The sequence below is a fragment of the Scaptodrosophila lebanonensis genome, unplaced genomic scaffold, assembly GCF_003285725.1.
Source record: "Scaptodrosophila lebanonensis strain 11010-0011.00,11010-0021.00 unplaced genomic scaffold, SlebRS2 tig00000043-arrow-pilon, whole genome shotgun sequence".
NCBI classification, from domain to species: Eukaryota; Metazoa; Arthropoda; class Insecta; order Diptera; family Drosophilidae; genus Scaptodrosophila; species Scaptodrosophila lebanonensis.
Window position 1 is genome coordinate 10,464,693 of NW_022060545.1, and position 19,577 is coordinate 10,484,269.

The 19,577-nt window shown below is 35.6% G+C and overlaps 1 protein-coding gene across 3 annotated transcripts in view; it reads right to left on the minus strand.

The window, feature by feature from the left end:
* Window positions 1–18,686, minus strand: part of LOC115622534 — a 30,220-nt gene extending 11,534 nt beyond the window's left edge. The window contains exons 1-2 of one of the 3 annotated variants that reach the window (XM_030516497.1): window positions 18,631–18,686; window positions 16,351–16,667 (exon numbers count right to left, since the gene is read on the minus strand). The gene's annotated coding sequence lies outside the window, so the exon portion shown is untranslated. Of the gene's footprint in view, window positions 1–16,350; window positions 16,668–17,944; window positions 18,028–18,396; window positions 18,529–18,630 lie in introns of those variants that run through there. The other 2 variants (XM_030516498.1, XM_030516499.1) reach the window with 2 other exon arrangements.
* Window positions 18,687–19,577: the final 891 nt, after the last annotated feature.

Genomic DNA, 19,577 nt, shown 5'->3' on the forward strand with positions numbered 1-19,577 from the left:
TCAGTTATAAAGTTGGCGTAAATGAGCCCTAGCTATCATGGAAAGCATTGCCGGAAATATTTTCATAGGGCATATTATTGTTCTGCACACATACATACGTCACACAAAACTTGTAGGCACTATATATTACAAAAGGGTGAAAAGGTTGATTACAATAATAAATAATAAGTTTCCAGAAGCAATGCTCCTTAGTCTAGCTAACCAGCTGATACATATATCATATATATATATATATATATATATATATATATATATATATATATGTGTGTATATTAAAACAATGATTGGAACTTCCACAAATGAACTGATTGTAGTGCATTGCACAGTTGAAGTAGCCGAAATATAAATGTGTTGGTATCAAATAGTGAACAATTAAGATAACCCTGCTACTTGTACGATTACGTCGGTTCACATTATCTTTAAACTACTTTTAATTTCTAAACATATTACATGCATAATCACCCATATCTCGGAGACTATAAAACCTAGGTACACCAAAATTTATTCCAAGATGCCTCATATGAATACGTAGAAAATGTGTATTTCGGAATTTCAAATTTATTTCAAAGTCGGGACACCCGACTTAAGCTTCTCCACTTGTTTAATAATTGAATTGAAAGAGTTAAAGTAGTTGTCCAAAGAAGAACATACGAGCCTGATTGTTCTTCAAGTTCTTGGAAAAGACGCATATCTACATTTTTGTAGGACACTACTATACTATAAGTATAGCAACCGAACCGTTCAATATTTTTTCAAACAACAAATTAAAACATAATAAAATTATCAATAGACTTCAAGTTAAATAAAGTAAATAAAATGTAAGAAAATATAAAAAAAAATTTTTTAACATTTACAAACGAAATAATTAACTAGGACAAATTTATTGTTTGAGCAATAAATATTTTAAAACGATGAAAATATTTGAAATGGAACAGCCCTTGTTGTTCAAAATTATTAAAATTATTTATAAATTGTTTAATCTAAAATGATATAAACAAAAAATTATAAATCTGTAGACGATCAGATCGCCTAATCAAAAATCTTGCTTAAACATTCAATTTAAATTATATTTAAAAATAAAGTTTTAACTTTCCTTCTTTTTAAAAAAAGACTGCTTTGAGAATAAAATTAAACCAAATTTATCAGTAAGTTTGACATGATTGCGACTTTTCAACTTTATTATTTGCTTGAACATTTGTTAGCTCCTTAAAAAACCTGATGAATGTAAGCAACATGACGTTCGCCAAACCATGTTTATAGTGCCGCCTAGTTTCGATTTGAAATATATAGTGCATGTAGTTGAAGGCACTCTCTTTTGTGCTACATTAGAACCGCAAACCTGTGGCCAGCCGCCAGGGTGAAAAGTGTAACGAGAAGCGCATTCAGAGTGCCTTTCACAAATGAAAAATGTGCCAAACAATCGCAATGAAAATAAATCAACGCGCCAGCGAAAGAGAGCGCAGCCTGCAGTGCAATGTCCATTGCAGGAGTCCAAAACCACAATTTAGCGGAGCAAAGAGTAAGAGAGAGAGAGAGAGAGAGTGGTCTCAGCTACTCGCAGACAGATCACCAGTGTTGCCAATTTATAAATTTAACCGCCAGTTTTGAAATTTTTCTTTTGTCCATTGCTTTTTACAAAGTTGGTACAACAAGAAAAGTCTAAAATGATTTTTAATGCAATATGAACAGTACGGATATTGCATTTGTATAATTAGATACAGAAGTTTTGAATATAATATAAATTATTAATGTTAGATCTGCATAAACATAAACTGGAACTCTTATCGAGTTAATTTAAATAATAAATATTGCCAGCTACAGCTATTCTATTTCTTGTGCATCTACGAGTATATGTTAGATTCAAGCGGGTTTTCCGCGGTTTTAGCAACAATTAAGAAGACCTTCAAACATATCTGATAGGTATTGAAATTAAATTGATTTACATCAAAGAAGCGAAAGAGTTTGAGGAGCTGAACAATTTATATTCTTTGTGATAAAAATTAAAACAACTTGTTTTTTACCAGCATTAGATTCCATTCGTACCCGGCCTTTCCAAAATGGTGGCATACTTTTATTTTTATTTATTTATTTATTTATTAACCCACCACTTCTTATAAACACATTGTAATGTAATTTTTTATGTTTTTCAGCTTATAAAAAAATGTGCAAAACAACCGCATTATTATAATTAATATTGTAGACGAATTTGTTTAGTTATTTGTTAGCTTGTTCCAATTGTTGGCCTAGCTTTTGGTAAGCTCAAGAATGGACAACCCTGTTGATAGCCGCAAACTCTAAACAATTGGCACACTCCCACTCCCTCTTGTGTGACTCTCTTCTTCTCCATTGTTGTTGTTGTATCTGCCGGTAACATTGTGTGACAAGGCTGTGTGCTTATACATAGATTTCCACGGCGCATGCGTGACAGACGTTTCTGTTGCGGTTTCTGCCTGTCACTCGCATTTTACCGTTTGCTGCTCACGTGCGACGTGAGCAGCGTCTGAGCAGCCCTTCTGCTTGCCACAACAAATTGTTACTATTACAGAGGTACTTATACAAGCTTCCACTGCGGGTAAGCTGCCTCTTTTAATTTATTGTCTAAATAAAAGCTAACGACTTTCGTAAACTTTTGCAGCACGAACTTCTGCGCAATACTTTTGTGGGGAGCGTAAAGTAGTAAGTACTTCAGAATTGTTTCGACTATATATGAAATCTGAAGTAGAAGTATAATTAAAATATACATACTTTACGAGTAGACTCCGAAAGAAAATCCTTGACCGTTAAAAATGAGAACGAAATGGGGGGCCGTATTATCGTGTTGATCTATTTATCAGGTATCAGGAATATATGTATAAAAAAAAAAACTACGAAGAACTGGGTATATATATTCTATTCTTATGTTATGGACTTTTCTTCAAATGTTTCTGTTCCTTATGCTATGCGTTTATTTGTGACAAATAATAAATTAATTAAATACTTACTTGAGAACTACTATACAGACCAATAAACGAAACCAAGTTAATAATATCTCAAGTGGATTTCGTACTTAATTTCGAGTGCGATTCAAGACAAACTTAAGTACGTTTGGCCTTTCTATCAGAACAGAAAATCTTATTACTTAAAAAGTTCAACAATTCTTAAATATTTAAATTCCGAATTTCTATATTATCGCGCTTCATTTTAATTCCCAAGTACATCAGGCATGCAGTTCGACTTTCTAATCTCGTAGATCTAAACAGTATATGAGCCAAGAGCAGGCTAATATGAAAAATCTAAAAAACATTTTTCTTTCACACAAAACTCTTTGCTGGTCTCCTGAGACTTTATTATAGAGAAGATCAACTGCTGCCTAATTAGTGGAGCAGCCGTAAACGTGCGCGCCATATTTGCAAGCCTTTTGGCCATGTTCATGCTCATGATGTTTTCTGGCTAATTGCCAAAGTGGCGGCAGTAGAGGCCCGCTGCTTATAACTTGCATCTTGGCACAAATTTGATTGCATTGATGTGCGCACTCAAGCAGAGACTTGAAGCACGGCTGCTGACTAACATTTAAGCTGATTAGGCCTGTCGGCTACGCTGTCGTAGCATAACTTTAACTTCGGTGTAGTATAGTATTTGAGTGCTTCAGTGACTGACTTGAGAGCTGAATATGGACGAACTGCGGATCTGAACTTGACCGGCGAGGCATTAAAGTTGTGACTGCGTTTTCAGTCGTTAAGTTTCAGCTCAAGTTGCGCGTTAATCGCTTTTAATTGCTAAATTACGCGCAGCATTGGCAACATTGTCAGACTGTGCGACTCACGCTTGTTAACTTGGCCAACGCACAGTTGGCATAAAGTACAAAATGCCACATGAGAACAAGGTTCGGGACATGCGCAGCCGCAGCCGCGGCCTCTTTCTTTATCATCACTGTGTGTGTGTGTGTGTGTGTGTGTGAGTGTGTAAGACCCAACCCGTCCCGGCCTCACTAATGCGTGTAATTAGGCACAAAAAAAGCGGCAAGACCACTTAACTGATTTATTAAAACGTTTTTCCATTAAATTTTTAACCCTGCAGGCTATTAAAAACACTCACTCCCAAGCACACAAACACAAACACACACACACACACACACACACTGGTTAGTTGCCCAACAGGCTGACTGGCTGCCCGGCTTGTTGGACAACCTCTAGAAAATGTGTCGTCGGTCCGCCTTGGCGGACATTAAAAGTGGGCGCAGCGGTCAAACGAAAAAAAAAAAAATGTGCATCGTTTTAAATTGTTCCTTGCCGCTGTGCACAGTGGGCATGGGCTTGGGCCTGGTTCAAGCATCCATCTCTTAAAAATATGCATAAATATCTATGTATATAATTTGCATGGTTATTCAATTACTAAAGACAGGGGCACCTTGTTGCCAAAAGATTTATTGTTACACTCAAAGGAAATAACATTCTTAAGCTTCGTATTAACGATCATTTAAAGAATCCAAATAATCGGATATTGTTGCACTTAAATAATAATTGCAATGCAACTTGTTCGACAATTGTTGTTGTGTTAAGACAATGTTTGGTCACCTCTATGGATTTATTTTTCCATTTAACCTCGCCCTTTTACATGAAATTGTAAATTGTAGCTTTATTTTGAAAAAAATCCTCTTCATGTATTGACTGTTGTTTTGATTGATTACAATATTTTCTAGAGAAGTACTTAACAAAATTAAAATTAAGCCCTACAGGGGATTGAGCTCACATCAGCCAATCAATTGAGCATTGAAGAAGATTCTGTGAGACTTAAGGTACAACGGCGTATAAGTACTTGCCTTGTTCACGTACTTATCTTGACCAAATGTGGGAAGCACAACAATAACTACAATAACAATTGTACCTCGGGCCCTCGGTAGCTCTATGCGATGAAAGCGTGATAAAGGCGCCATATTTCAAATTAATTTTTTGGCTTTTTTCTTTTTTTTGGCATACGAAATGAGCAACGAATGCGCTTAAAAGTAAGTCGTTAGAAAATCAATGTGCCATGGCAACGAGAGCGGAGGGAAAGAGAGAAAGAAATACATAAAAAGGTTACAATTGTCGCTGGCTGATGTTGTTGTTGTTGGTAAACAATATTAAATCTCAACACTCGTGCAGAGAAAGTTGACTTTAAGACCAAGCCAAGCCAAGCCAAGCCAAGCCAAGATAGGAACTCGCCAATGCCGCAGCACAGTGCTGTCTGTGCAATGTTTCCCTTTTTATTTTATCTTTATCGTTTATTCAGGGTATTACCAAGAGGGTATGCGTTGCGTTTACTCAGATTTTGTGTCCAAGTTATAGTTACTATATATGTACATACATATACACCCATAAAGAAAGAAACGATTCTCTCTTGCCTTAGTAATTGTTGAAGCTTTGGAGTTTCCTGTTAGTATAATCTTTACTTATCTCTTTCGCCAAACCAACTATGATTTTTTCTTTTAAAAAAAGCTGTGCCAAAAAACTCATTAGGCTTATTGAATGAATTTTAAAAATGAGTTTAAACTCGACTAGCATTACTTTTTCTACTTCACGTCTAAAGTAATGCATTACTTGCTTTTCAAAACTTTACTATTGATTTTAGTCTTGTCAACTAAAAAAGTTCGTAACAATTTATTGGTTTTTTGAATTTTTGGATTCGTGTGCAAAGTTTTTTGGGATAAGACTACCATATCCAAAAGCTGCCATTGAACCAATATGTTAGCATGTTATTTACGAACGGGGGTAGGGTATTAAAGCTTCGGCGTGTTAAAGCAAAAGTGCATAATTGTTATTTTTTCTTTATCGTTTTTTTGTGTTTTGTTTTCGCAAACTCACTTTAAACTGTAAAAAAGTTTGCTGCAAATTTTCTTCAAATGCTTAGCTTGGTTTTTGCGGCTAAGTTTTCTGTTTTCCTTTTGGCTGCTGTGGCTTCTGCTGCTTCTGCTGGGTTCTACAATTTCTGCCAACTAACAAATAAAGCTGTTGGCAAAGTCTGCCGCGTCAGCTGCGCAAATAATAAACAAAACATGCCAGGCAGCCAGCCGCCAAATGATGATGTGAAAAAATCAGAGAGAAAAAAAGAAGAATTCGACTGCGTCACGTTTGTTACATTAATTTCAATCAGCATACGCGGCATGTTTCCTCCAAATATTTGATTAGATTTTGAATGGCTTTGGTATGCCAATGTGTTTGTGAGTCAAATCAAGCAACAGTTGCTCAACAACAGCAGCCATAATCCTTGAAACTTTTGGCCCCATTGTGTAATGGGAAAAACTGCAGCAACCAACCACTGTCAGCGAGTGTTGCCCGGCTCGGCTGACCAACAACATTCCAAGTTCAAAAGGTTGACCACGAAGGGGTGCTAATGGCCAGAACTTGACATGCGTTGTCGAAAAGCTAGAACTTTGAAAGGGACAGTGCCTGGTTTAGTGGTAGGTGGGGGTTCCATCACATGTGCATTGTTGTTGTGCTTCGTCCTACTTCCTTTGATGCCATCATCAGGACAGCATTACACTTGACATTTCCATTTAGTGTTATTGCCTCTCATTCGCCCCATTTGCTTTTTTTTCGATATGGCTCGACCACCACTCGAATTTTGCCATTTGCCACTTGATTAGGTCATCGAAGACGTCACTTGGCAGTTGGTCAGATCAAATGCACCCAAGAGGCACCAGTAATTGCAACAAAATCTTCTACCACGTCCATCATCTTAATACAAGCTTGTGCAATTATCGAATAACATATGTACATACAATCACGTGTACGATTATATTCAAACTTATCTTTTCGAAGCTGTTTTGATTCGTCATCGTTTGAACATTTAATATCAATGTTAGAATGTAAAGTCGAAAATATATAGTTAGCCTTAAAAATGCATGTCGATTCGTATATAATACAAACTAACAAGTAAAACATACTGATCACCTGGATTCTCCCGAATGGATAGATTTAAATACTTGTCATTATTATTTCAAAAACACTTATTCTACGAAAAAAAGTATTTCTCTTCCCGTTTTTTGTTATCTTGTATCTTTGACACCAAAGAAATTTGCACACAAATTTGATTAGTTTCACACTCAAAAGACATGAATATTAAATTAAAATGAGGTTTGTTAAAATTCAAAAATAAATCTTTTATATAAGAAAAATATTGTTTCCGATTGGAGTAAAACCAAAATACTTTTCCATCTGACGACTTTGAAATATTATTGTGTAAAAATGCGGATATATATTTTTTTGTGTGTCGAATACGGTTTTGATTGATCTGCAACCATTCGATCTTAAATTTAAAATCTGATTAGTTTCTTAAAATATACATGTATTTGATATGAGTTTACAATAAGTATACTTTGGGTAAAATACACAGTAGATTAAATTTTTCAAATATGCTTATCTATTTCATTGGATGAAAATATCGATCTAGAAAAGAAAAAGAATCGAATCCCGCGCTATATTCCACCTGTTTAAATTTTGTATCCGCAGAGTGTTTTTATTTAAAACTGTCCATCGTGGACAATCATTAAATCTGTTAAATAAACTTAACGATTAATTATTTCATTTATGATACCTGCCTAAATGCCTCTCGTAAAATATCTGCCTTATTGAATTCTAGCAATATTATACGTTCTAACATAGATGTGTATGAATGCGCGTACTCGCTATGCCTAAGTTACGCTCAGATACATGGAACCGCACTTGGCCGATTAAAATCCTCAAATGCTTCGCTTAGTCGCACTGTAACTGTAATTGGGGTGCCGGTAGAACGCAAAAGGTTCTTAACTGTTGCGTTATCGTATCTTCAGCTCACGGTCTAAATGGCACCCAAAACAATGCGCATAAGATATGCGGTTGGAAAACCTGTTCGCGGCAGACTTAGACCACATTTATGGCGCTGCTCCACACGAAGAGAGGGTGGGGGGAGGGGGGGGGGAGGCCAAAGCACCGTTACAACTTTTGGCTGCGAGCTGTTGGCAAAAACAGATTCGCTTGACTCCACTTCATCAAATAACTGAACTGAGAAATTGTCTAATGCACAAATAGAAAGACATACATATGTACATTTGTATACATACATATACATTTGTATACATATACATATGTACAAACTATATACATATCTGTATGTACATACTATATACATATGTACATATGTATTTATGCAAAAGTAGTATGTATGATCCATGCTTTCCACGAAGTTATGAAATGTGTATGTTCGTGCTTACAATGTATTTACATAAATATATAATACATACAATGCACATGCATACATACATATGTACGAAACGACACATTATTGATAAATTATCAACAATTTCATTTTATTAACTTACATATGTACATACATATGCAACTACACACATACATACATATGTATATACAACAATAAAACTAAACTCAAAATACATACATAGATACAAGCCCGACAGTGAAATAAAATTAAAATTTATATTAAATAATGCACGATGCATTATAAAAATAACATGCATATGATCAATGAAAAAACTGCAACGAATCCACTTCAACTCCATTTTAAGGCGAAATAGTGTTGAAAATTTGCCGACTTTAGATGTACATACATGTACATACATCTACACCTAATTCTGTTTTTACACGCAGATTGGTTCCGGAAAAATCGCAGTAAAAAAGACATTGATCATATGTAAAAATAGTTGATTGATTATCTCTAAAATTAAAATCAATGAGAACACAAGGATTTATGTTTATTTTATTAAATCTTATACATACATATGTACATATATACATAATTGGCATAAAGACCCATATAAGAATGTTTCTAACAGTTTGTCAGCTGAGTGTGTTTTTAATTATTTATGTTGTGTTATTTTAAGTCTAAGTGTAAGTGCTAAGTGGAATAAAGTCGTGTACCCATATTGTATGTACATAAAAAATTTTTAATTTTCAAACCGTGTTAAATCAAAACCGTGTAAAAAAGGCTGTGTAAAAACAGAATTAGATGTATGTACATACATAGTTGATTTCACATACGTCTTCCGAAATGGGACTGCTCGTTTTAATAATTTACATAGTATGTGTGTGTACATGTACTTTCATACATATGTACACACATATGTACTTTTACAAATGCTTATATGCTGATGCTTGACCACAGTTTGCCTCCCGCCCCTCATCAACAAGCTTTGACCGTTGCCATTCCACCACAGATAGGGAGATTTTGGTTTCCCACGCTCGCTAACGCAGCTGTTCGTATTGCTCCCATTGCACAAATTCTTGCTTAGTATCCGTTTTTTTTTATTACTTCGTTGCCTTTAATAAATTAATCTTAATATGTACATATGTATACTTGTATGCATATATTTACATATCAACGTATGCCAATACACATGCCCATACATACTATGTATGTTTGTACATTCATATATGCATGTATGTACATATTTCAGCCACAATCCCTTCTGATGATACTTTGAGCTAAAACCATAGATATCATCATAGATATGGAGTATCCGGGACTTTTTATGCTATCTGCTGGAGATTTTGAACATCCGGCTGTGGTGAACGGTTTTCTTAGCCGCAGGGCCCTACAGAAATGGTTGCGACACGAAATACAAGTATTTAATTCCACTTCCGATGATGGTGGGTGCACTTACAAGGTTAATATGACTTTTTGACCAATGCTAGAATTCGGTTATCAGCAATGGCCAGTGAGAGAATAAGTATATCTGTCGCATCCCTGGTATGCTATGCCACAATTGGTGCAACCAGGCGAAGAGAGAAATTTTGCACCTTTCGCTCCTAGCTGGGAAGATGATATTCTGCATCCCGAATATAGTGCGAAAATTGTGGTAGAGCTTATGCAGTGGTTATGTGATTTCTACGGCATGAAAGCTATCCCATTACATGATCAAGACTTAGATTGATTTGGTGGTGATGTGGGAAAAGTTAATTCAACATTTAAAAATTGGGAAGCTAGGGCGCTTTCTTTCGCCACCACACAATCTTTTTGTCAATTTGCCAGTGGTTGATATTGTAAACTACAAGTAGTACTAAGTACTACATTGCCAATCAAATATTAGAGAAGATAAGCAAATTGCGGGGCGTTGAAAAAATAACATTTGGTAAAGTGAATAAAATCTTGAATAATGATTATGAGTGATGTTTGTAAACTGCTGCCATAACTATTTGTAATTGTTCTGGAAAATAAAATATGTTTCTTTTATTTGTGACTGCATTTGACAGACTTCGTGTTTGTTGTTGTTCTGGAATTTAAATGAATTCCGTGAATTTTAAAATGCAAAGCTTGATTTTGAGACTACTCGCAATAACATGTGCATGTGGCATTAATTACAGATGGCGGCGCATTCCAGATGAAATCATCATCAATTAATTGATTGACTGACTGACTGGCTAACTTGTGGACTGGCCCTGTTAGTCGAGTTGTTTCAATCGGCTGTTGTGCCTGCGGCTGATTACCTCAAAATGTCAAATGAAAGCTAAAGCATTTAATTAATAGCTTGGTCTCTGTTGTGGTTTTATAATCAGACGCACACACACACATACACACGCAACCAAAATGAGATTTATGGCTTTAAACGCATTGATGAGCGTTATACTTAAATTCGCGATACTTCGATTGCACAAGCTGAGATACATAGCCATGTATGTATGTATACTATATAGCTTGTATCTATACATACATAGGTGTTTGTGCATATTTTAAGCTAATTTTATATATGGATCCACATACAAGTATGTATGTATGTGTGTATATACTCGACTACCAATGGGTGATTAGCGCTGATTGATTTGTTAGTGTGGCCAAGATTGATGAGCCAAAATACATATGTACATATGTGTATGTTTTTGTGGCAATTGCTGATGATCGACGTTCGTTGTATAAGGAGCCACCAAATGCAAGTTCATATGCATAAGTATATACATATGTACATACATACATATCTATATACAAGTAAAGATATGTGTGTACATAAGTATGTGCATGCATATACTTGTATTTATTGTTAAAGCCGCAAGTTGTTCAGTTCAGTCGGTGTAGCGGCTGTTAAAACCTGTCTTAAAATAAGCACAACAACTGCATGCGGCCACATTACGTAACTTTCGCTGTCAATTGACGTAGCCAGCGGCAATTGTTGCTGTTGTTATTGCTTTGGTCACTATGCTCGTGGTTGTTGCTGTTGTTGTTGTTGTTGTTGTTAACTGATGGTAGGCTGGCGTTGGTGGCATTCGTGCTGCATCATGTGAATTACGTTTATGACCATGAGCATTTGGCAGCTGCCACAGCAGCAGCAGCAGCAGCAACAAAAATGGAAATGAAAATGGAACTTTGTCTGTATCAGCAATAAATGATAATGTTTCTGTTGTTGATGCTGCTATGCCCGGCAGCCCCACGAAACGAATCGAATCGAAACGAAACGAATAGAATGGCATTAAATAGCTAACAAAATATTGACAGCACGCACGTTTTCGACATGACAGACCAAGAAATGTTGAAGAGGGGGCGGCAACAGGGAGAGGCAATGCAGGTCATCACAAATTGCCAGAGATGAGCAGACGGCCGATTTCTCCACGATCGACCAAGGCTACAATCATTCGATGTCTTCTTCGACCTAGGGATGTAAAAACATCGATGTATCAATGCATCGATGTTTTCCAATGGTTTTTTGCTAACGATGCATCGTCGATCCATCGATGTTGTCCAAACATCGAACATTATTCATACCGAAGAAGGTATATTTGTATTATAAATTATTTGATGTTTTCATTAAAATTTGTATTTTGTAATATACATTTTAGTTTGTATTTGATCTTTTTTTCGTATACACATTAAGTGTATTAATGTTACGCTTAATATGCTTTAAAGGTGTAGCTGCAACCTGTATATAATCAGTTTTTTTAAGTAAGCCATACAAGTAATCAAAAGTCAATATTACGAGTACTTTTTTCATTAACATTAAGTATAATACTATGACAGTCTCTCTTGATATATATATATATGGAAAGTTAATTTTTTAAGACATCGATGCTTCGATGTTTTATTGCGATGCATCGCCCATGCATCGATTTTTGATAAAGAGATTCGACTTACATCCCTACTTTCACCTGACGTCACAAAAAGCTCCTCATAAGCCACGACTCCATTGTGATTGGATTTCATTTTTATGTTCTATTGTGCTTGTATGTTCGGCAGCAGCGGCAACATTTCAAATTGTCGCTTTAAATCAAATAATTTTCACAATCGTTTGTCTAATTTCCAGTTCCAGTTCTTAATGGCATACCTGGTAGTTTCTTTTTCGATCGATCAACATTGCATGCCCTTTATGTGTGATCGGTAACATTAATTGGATGTTTTCGAAAATACAAATTTATTTTTATATAAAATCCTTCTTTGAATATTAAGATAAGCGCCAAGTATGTCACAAAAACGCCATCACGATTACGCGCGGTATATTTTTATATTATATCAAGAGTTGTAATCTAAAAAGCTTATTGTTTATTTTTGTTCCTAAATGGTAATAGGTTAATTATAAGTTTGTATGAATGTAAGAAACGGAATAAGGAGGCGTGGCAGACCCCCATAGTGTTTTAATTTCTTATAACTGAAAGAATTATTAATTAAATATATTATGTACGACATACATCTTGATAATTTATCATTTTTAAAATGGCAGATTTATTACACTTTTTTTTGAGGTTAATATAAACTGTAGCTTAAGAGAGATATGGATTTTTTCTTAGTTTCCCTGCTAAGAAAATAAAATAACAAAATATGTATGTACTCCTAATTTTTCTCTTCTGAGGTACATATGTATATTCTAGTTAATTTTTTTATAATTGGCAGTATTTGGGTCTTAATTTTGGGGCTCTAATTCTAGTTGTTCTTGAGATAACAAAATTTGTTCACTTAAAAAAGTTATTTTTTAGTGTTAGGATTTGTTTTTTGATCTTTCAGTATTCAAGGAATGCTCGGAGATATTTCGCTGACAAAATACAATATTTCCTGCCCTTCATATGTACATCACAAGTTCATTAGTTCGTAAAAATGTTGGCTTAGACTTGACTAAATCTTTCTCTGAAATCTCGCCAAGACCCCTTCATAGATCATGTGCTGTTTATGTCTGCTGTTGCTGTTGACGTCATTTTATAGGCAAAGAGTAGAAAATGAAGCATTTAGTCGTAATTCGTTTGTACGATGGCTTGTCTATGACAATATACAATGTGGCCTGACCCCAAAAATAAAACAGAAAAAAGTTATTATCAACATTGTCATCAACAAAACCAACACCAGAGGCCAAGTGGCTGGTTTTGAATTTCCAGTTACTGTATCTCCTATTTTTCTTTTCTTTTTTTTATGAGCGGGCTGACTCTTTACCATAAACATGGCCAGCAGTGTTGGGTCAAAACCGTTGGAGAGTTGAAGCAACAAAATGCAGTTAACTTTTCTGCTTTGACTATTCTGTTATACTCGAGGGCTGAATAGTGGGTTTTCTTAATTTATCAACATTAGTGTAGCTATTTAGTGATGTAGAAAAAATTCATTACAAATTTCTCGACATATCACGCAAAGAATTGCAAAAAATATAAATATTTTATAATATAAATTGTTGTACCCGTAGTATAAACCAGGCGGAAGAAGGCGTAGCAGACGCCATGTTATACATAGGTACATACAAGTATGTATGTTTATAATCTGAATGACGACAGAGAACTTTTGAAACATGGCTATGGACACAAAACTTGGCATTTATATAGACTTGTCTTATCCATACGCAGAGCAAGCTTAATACGAACCATACATAGCCTCTTTATTTTATTTTACTATTATAATAAACTAATCATAACTGACCAATGGATCTGGGAGAATGAAGAGAGATTCGTTAGGACTGTAGGGACTACATACAATAATTATATTAATGGCGCAAAAAGACCGGAAACATATTTATAATTTTCCTTACAAATGAAATACTTTTATAATTGTTGAAAGTTATGCAAATATTTATGTTATTTCTTCCATTTTTGGAGAGTCGAGAGCGTATAGGTGTCGAAAATAAATATCGTATTAAGCGAGACAAATGAAATAGCTTTTACATTTAAAGTGGGTATCAATCGGCCCTCGATGTCGTACAGATTTGAACTTGCAGAGTTAGCCGCAGCGGTATGGCCAACTTCCGTTGTTGTTTGGGCAGTGCATTGAACTGAAAGCCACAAGCTCTGGCGGTTTAGGCTGCCCCATGATCCAACACTAGCCACACTTGTACGAACAATTAGTTTCACTTTTTGGCCAATTTGGTGCATGGCACGACAGGAAAACTGCTGCAAAACCCAACAAGACAAGACAAGTTGTTATACGAAGTAGTTACATTTGACTTTTTGCTGCTGTTGTGTCGTTACTTCTATAGCTTTAAAGGCAAATTCATGCTCAGAAAATCGCGTCACAGCCAAATTAATTGCACATTGCCAAAGTGGCTAGCTGCCGCCAATTGGCAATTGTATTTGGTCAGCTGTGCGTGGCTGCAAATGGATTGCAGCTTTTTGATTAGACTAATGGCTTTTCCTGCATTAGTCTATGGTCCGACAGCATTCGGATTTCCGCTGTGCTGACAAATATTGTCGAAATGACATAAGCAGAGAGCCGGTCACAAAAATCCAAAGCTAAAACTACACAAAAATACTGAATCATATTCATAATCATACACCAGATGGGGAAACTATTCGGACAAGCTAAGTAAAATGTTGAAACACATCTATTATGCAGCTTATAAATATCTTTATGTGTTTCTTTATCATGCCTAATGCAGTATACAATAAATTAGTCTTAGTCTTTTGGTTTTAAGTCGGAGAAGATCAGCTATAAAGAATATATAATTATATATAATTATATTTATTATTCGAAAGTATGTATATTTATGATTAGAGGTAGAAATCTGAATTTTCAATTCAAAGCTGGTTCAAAAATTCAAAAAAGGATTCTGAAAAGAATACACAGATATAGAAGGTTAAGATAAATATTAATGATCTTATTTATAATATTTTTAATATTTATTTTTCGAAAGTAAATGTATGATTAGAGGTAGACTTCTGAATTTTCAATTCAAAGTTCAATTCAAGTTCAAAAATTCACAATGCATTCTGAAAATAATGCACAGATATAGAAGGTTAAGATAAATATTAATGATCTTATTTATAATATTTTTAATATTTATTTTTCGAAAGTAAATGTATGATTAGAGGTAGACTTCTGAATTTTCAATTCAAGTTCAAAAATTCACAAAGCATTCTGAAAATAATGCACAGATATAGAAGGTTAAGATAAATATTAATGATCTTATTTATAATATTTTTAATATTTATTTTTCGAAAGTAAATGTATGATTAGAGGTAGACTTCTGAATTTTCAATTCAAAGTTCAATTCAAGTTTAAAAATTCACAAAGCATTCTGAAAATAATGCACAGATATAGAAGGTGAAGATCATTGATATTTATAATATTTTTAATATTTTTTTTTCGAAAGTATATGCATGATTAGAGTTAGAAATCTGAATTTTCAATTCAAATCTGGTTCAAAATTTCAAAAAACCATTCTAAAATGAATATATATATATATATATACATTTAGAAGATCAAGATAATTGATATTTTCAAAAATATTTAAAATTATCTACAACTGTAAAACTCATTATTATTATTTCAATAAAACTATGATTAGACATGCAGAGAATATAAAATTTGTCTTAAAGGTAGCTAGCAATTTGAAGCACATGCTAGCTATAAGCCACACAAACTTGTCCCAACACTTCTGCCGCCTAGTGTGAAAATATCGCGTTCGGTTTTCAGGGTCAGTCACTACGTAATCGAGTGAAGTTTAACAGCCACTCGGCTGGTGTGCTTAAAGCCCACATCGGTCAACAGCTGCCCACACCCAAAATGCCTTTGGCCATATCGTAACAACGCCTTGTGTGTTGTGCAAACTTCAAACATCGCGGAAACGATCCCATACCGTATTTGACTGCGTATTGCTGATTTTAATAATTACAGACACACACACACACACACAAACAAGCAAACAGAGAAGTCATTTAACAAATATTTCTGGTCGGTAATTAGAAGTTCGTGTTTGGCTATAAATGCGTTGAGTGCGCTATTTTGGCGTTCATGTTCACACATTTTTAATACAAAGTTGGCTCGCTGGCTGGGTCATAAATGCGATCAGAGCAATATACGGGCTATATACCTGTACAAATGTATTCTATACGAGTATATTGGTGTACATATGTATTCGTATAATATAATATATGCCAACGCACGACTGTGGGTTGGTTGTTGCTTTACGATGTGCGATTGTGTTTGTTTGGCTAAAAACTGGCTTACCTTCTCTCGTCATTGTTATAAAGCCGTGTGTTGTTGTTGTTGTTGCTGCTGTTGTTGCTGTTGTTGTTCAGTTGGCTTTGTGCCACATTGACGCCGCCAATGTTGTCGCCGTTGTTGCAATTGTTGTTATTGTTATTATTTGCTCGGCTGCTATTGTTTCGTTTATTTATTGTTAACGCTTTTCGAACGACAGGTTGTTAGCTTGTTGCAGTTGTTGTTGTTGCAGTTGTTGTTGTTGTTGCTGCTGCTGCTGCTGCTGTTGTAGTATCCGTGATTTTTCTCTTGTACACTTTTCAGTACACTTCACTGGACTGGCACTGCGCAGTGGTAAAAAAAAGAGCACTAAGAAACGTATTGCGGCAACAACGTGTGGGCAACAACTGCATATGTAAATGCAAATTGTTTTTCTTTACGTTGGCGTTGCAATGTGTCATCTGAATGTGACTGTGTGTGTGTGTATGTGTGTGAGTGTAATTCAAAATCTCACACAAGTGGGCTGCACATGGCCAAAAAGCCAACCAGATTGTTGCTTGTTCTGGCCAAAACAGCGAAAAAAAGAAGCGAAACGAAGGCAAAGGCATGCTATACACAACATATATGTAGAAATATCTCAATATTTGGAATTGTTAAATTTATATTTGCGTGGAAATAATTACAAAGAAATATTTTTATTTTCACTCAATTTTTTATCATGCCTCACTAATTATATAGTATGTAGTTGTCATGAGTACTATAGTGTGGCTATCGTCGCATAAGCGACTGAAGCTCTTAATAAATTTTAAAAAGATACTCAAATTTCAATTAAATTTGCAAACTAGTTTATAAAGTTGTTTTAGAAATACTAACAAAATTGTATCAAATGCTAAAATAGCTAAAGAACTGAACACTATTTGAAGCACGTATCTAAGATGACTGCAAAATTATTACTAAATCAATCATCAATATTGAATATTTTATTTCTGTACTCTATATTTTGGTATCAGTCACGCTAAAATATAAATAATTTTAACATAAATAAAAAGAAACATTCCATACCCAATCGTTGGTAGACATTGTTCTAATTGGAGCATCAATCATGAGCATTATGTCGGAAATGATTTCAAATCACATTCATCCGTCATCAGAGACGTTGCCCTAATCGAGGCATTAATCACTATCATGTTCTATTATGAATGCAATTTTTGGCTAATTGAAACATTTTCGAATAACTTCAATCAGCTATCAATCTTTAGTTGTTTGAACAAGAAAATGGAATGCGTACGTCCTTATTGTAAGCCATGCCAGCTCTTCAATCATAATGTTATATGTATGTATATATTTCAATTGAAGACTTTTGTACTATCTTGCAGTGTTATTTACATAAACCTGCACCAATTAGTTTCACATAGTTATGAATTTTTGCGTGGCTTACACGTGGAGGTATGTCTTCCGCCTATGTTGGTTGATATGTAATGATCGCATGATATAATCGTGAGGCACAGCAGCCGGCCATTCGTTGGCTTGGCTCATGAATGAAATGAAAGGCGTTGTTGTAGATTTTCACACGCAAAACAACAACACTTTTTACAAACAACTAACTAACAGCTCGACTTACAATTGTGAGATCGATCGACAGAGAGAGAGAGAGAGAGAGAGAGGGAGAGCAAGACGGCGAGATAGTGGGCTATGGCATCTGGTATCTGGTTTGTTTAGGCGTCTGAACTGCAAATTGCATTTCCAACAACTGGCAGATAGTCTCAATGTCTGATCGCCTGTCTGAATGTCTGTCTATCTGCCAGACTGTCTCTCCATTCTGTCTCTCGGTCCGTTTGGGTTAAGTAGGGCCGTTTCCAGCGCCATAATGAAATCAAGCATAATCTTGATATATATGTTAGTGCGGATATGTGTGTATAAGTAAGCAACAAACAATGCGCCATAAAAGGCAACAGCTTTTGTGGCAAGCTAAGTTATGCGACTCACACACACAAACACACACACACACACACACAGAAAGGGCAGGTTAGATTAAAGAATGCTTTTGCATTCCAGTTTTTAGACTTTTCATACTAATTTCTAATTGCAAGGCACTTTGATTCGCGGTTTCACAAAATCACAAATTCACAGAAGCCAGCGACTCGAAAAATTGAAGCGACGACACTCACGTAATCCGCTAAAAATAGTTGAAGAACGTATTGCGCGCTGTTCTTTTCGAGTTTTTTGCTTTTGTATTTTATTATTATTATTATTATTTTTTTTTTTTGGGCGTCACTCTAATGCTTTTTGTTGTTGCTTTGGCTATACCTTGGATTTTATTTTAATGTATCATCGCGCGTCTTTGAAACGATCGCGTTGGGGTTTCAACTCGAACTGAAAGCGCACCTGTGTCTGTGCCTGAGTGCTAAATAAAAAGGTCTAACAAATATGCAAACTGGTCTAAAACGCGCGTGAGCGATCAAACCAGTTTTCAAACTTGGCCTAAAGCTAAGAGCGCAAAAGATCGAGCAAGAGAGCGAGAGGAAGAGAAAGATCGAGAGTTCGCTGGCGCATCGACAAGCAAAACGTGCGGCACTGCACTTTGCACTTTTGGCAACGTGCAGCAGTTACATGTCACATGTTGCCTGCTCCATGCCGCATGCCCCATGCCGCATGCCCCATGTCGCATGCTGTGGCAGCACTCAAATTACATTTAATAACCGTTAAAAGCGACTGACACTGCGACTGCGACTGCAACAACACCACGTGCAACAAAAGCACAAGGGCTTCGAGTACTTACTAGCGACATCAACTCCTTTCACCATCTGAGTTTTCATATTGTGGGAAAGGCAATTAGAATGTGCATATTAGGGGGGCGGTACGAGACGGTATGGGCTGGTAAGGGGGTACCGGCATTCAGTCGCTACTCTGGCACTTCATTAACCTCGCCGCTGGTGATAATAATAACTTACACGCAAGCCATCATCACCATCGACACACAGCCACAGGCACTCGTGCAGCTCTCTGCTGTATACACTATAAAACGGTCCATTTGTTTCGTTTACATTTTGTAGTAATACAAATGGTATTCATTTGAATAAAAACGCATTATAAACCCCCAATTTTGTAGCTTGTCTTCATTTTCAATACAAAGCTATTGAACTCATAAAGTTTAGGCTGCATAACTAAACTAAACGAGAAACTAAAAACTGTTAAAAAGAAAACAATTCAACAATACGACCCGTTTGTGGAGTGTTGTCTGAGACCTTATAGGT